General features: G+C 40.6%; 1 protein-coding gene across 2 annotated transcripts in view; it reads right to left on the bottom strand.

The window, feature by feature from the left end:
• Window positions 1-2500, bottom strand: part of LOC138026611 (keratin-associated protein 16-1-like) — a 161803-nt gene that overhangs the window by 8406 nt on the left and 150897 nt on the right. The window contains exons 1-2 of one of the 2 annotated variants that reach the window (XM_068874029.1): window positions 1589-1607; window positions 1382-1459 (exon numbers count right to left, since the gene is read on the bottom strand). The gene's annotated coding sequence lies outside the window, so the exon portion shown is untranslated. Of the gene's footprint in view, window positions 1-1381; window positions 1460-1588; window positions 1608-2500 lie in introns of those variants that run through there. The other variant, XM_068874028.1, reaches the window with a different exon arrangement.

Below are 2500 nucleotides of genomic sequence, written 5' to 3'. Positions count from 1 at the left end.
GCGGAAAGACTCTCTCTTGATGTAGTACGTATTTTTTTATACACTTTCTACATTCCGCGAATGTTCAGTTCAGATGACGGTGAACTACGATAGCTTGTTCGCCGCGATGTTTCTTGTGCAAGTTGTCTTGCATTTGATTAGAGCGGTAAGATATTCAGCAGACCCGAATTAAATCCAGGAAACGTTTGCTATCGCCGCTGCTCACTGTTCGTGATGTTGTCCTTTTGTGGTGCTGTGACCTTTCATCTCCTCCCTACTGAAGTTTAATTTGTTTCGCAACGCATTAGGAACTGAAGGTTAGTCCAGTTTCAAGAGGTATTAAGATTGTTTTCGGGATTTTTGGGGGGTTTAATTGGAGATTTCATTGATTTAAAACTGCATCATTTTCATACGGAAAGTAAAATTAAGTCGGCTTGTCGCATCAAATTTTTGCATCTTCAGTGTTGAAACAAGCGCAATGCGTATTTTCGTTCCTGTATATCTAAAATGATTTTATCTTTTAAGCAAACTACTTCTCCAAATGTTGACAAAATCATTGTACCCGGCGCTTTAGGTTCATGCAGTTAAAAGCTGCAAGACAGTTGAAAAGCCATTCACAGATGTTTCGCAAGGGAGTGTTTAAAACTGCTTGCCGGCGGAATAAATTATTACGCTTGAAGTGTTTTTGGTCGTTTTAAATGTTATTTTGCATTTTCAGTTTAAATGGCACGGCTATGCGACGTGAACAATCCGAAAACATTCACCTTTTTGTTTTTAAGACGTCGCAAGCCAAACTTTGAACAGCCCGGTCACCCCAAAACGCAGACTGCAGACTGTGCAGACCGTGTATATGGCGTTACCCTCACTGTCATTGAGAGCTAACCGTAAACAGGCTAACCTGAATGCCACTTAATTAGGCTAACCGAATGTTATTTAGGCCTAATTCAGGCTAACCGAATTTTCATTTTACAGTTTTGCGTTTTTCAGTGTCCAGCATAGTCAGACGACGAGACATCGTTTTATTTTGTGGCATTACTTTCCGAACGCATCATTGAACTTCTTTTGCGATGCAAATTCAACTTAGAGGATTCGGGAGTCGAGCTTCGCAGCGATTGCAGAAACCCGCCCACAAAGAAGCGTTTCCGTTTGCGACACAAGCTGCACGTGAACTCAAAGCCCTTCCATATTTTTCCCGTTCTATTAACGGCTCATTTATCGAGGCTCAAGTTTTCCCTTATAGTGCTTTTGTTTTCGCTGTCATGTCAGCGCGCCATGCCGAAAATCGGCTTATAATATGAGTGATAGGCCTGGCAAGAGATTTCACCAGACCATCATGAAAGTCAAGGTGAAAACTGTGATAAATAATTTCGGTTCATTTTCTAAAATGATGCAAGGTACTTACTTGATTTCAACCGCAGCTCTTTCGCGAGTCCAAATTCCCAATGAAGACCTGGAGTCAACCATCCACGGTGGCCCACAACTGTCACATCAAAACCAAATGCTCACAGCAAATTCAAATCACTCACAACATTTTCAAATCACTCACAGCAAATTACAATTCACTTACAACAAATTACAAATTACTCACAGCAAATTACAAATCACTCACAGAAAATTTAAATCACCTACAGCAAATAATTACAAATCACTCGCATCAAAATTCAAAATTGTCGACCACGCTAGGCGTCTTCAGTCACCTCCAGCCAGCGGTGCAAGACGTCAAAGAATATTTGTCATACATGAGGCCACTACCTGCGAGGTTCAGCATCTGCACCATTAAATGGCGACATTGTTTTTGTCTGAGTCAAATTAACCCATTCACACCTAAAAACCACTCTTAGGGGTCAATGGCTTAAGGACGTTCGCGCCCAAAACGTTCCCACTTACAGATTTTTTTTAAACTTGTCACGCAGAAAGGTAATGATCTACTTTTGCCAAATAGGCAAAAAAAAAATGGGGGGTCACCGTGCTCGTTTTCAAAATCATGAGGTGCATTTTTAGAAGATTGCGTTACTTTAAGACGAACTTAGCTTACAACTGTCAGCAATAAAAAAGCTACATGAGTGAAATTTAGATCAGGTAAACGTACTCAGTTCAACATAACTAATATAACTAAATTAACCTTTGCAGCTGATGTCTTTTTCTGAGGTAAAATAGACCTTGAAAAACGATACCTATTAGTATTAGGTAGTGCGAGAGCATAAAAGGCCAAATATTTGTAACTTCTCACGTACAGATTTTTTTTGTTTTTTGTTAAAATGGACAAAATCAAGAAAGGAAGTGATCTACGGAAAGAAAAATGGGGGTCACCGAGCATTCAAGAGAGTAAAATCGCTGCGAAGTTCTCAAAGCGATTGTCTAGTCGCACTGTCACGCCATTGCGTGACATTTCCGAGAAGACCTGGGTCCACAGCTATCCCATGATGCCACATACTTTCATGTTCCATTCTTGTGGAAAATTTTTGCGCCTTTAGCATCGTGTTTACCTGCGTGGTCTACGATGCATGACGTGTGCGTGACA

This window comes from Montipora capricornis, chromosome 12, assembly GCF_036669925.1.
Source record: "Montipora capricornis isolate CH-2021 chromosome 12, ASM3666992v2, whole genome shotgun sequence".
Lineage (NCBI taxonomy): Eukaryota > Metazoa > Cnidaria > Anthozoa > Scleractinia > Acroporidae > Montipora > Montipora capricornis.
This window is presented reverse-complemented; position numbering and strand designations above follow the sequence as displayed.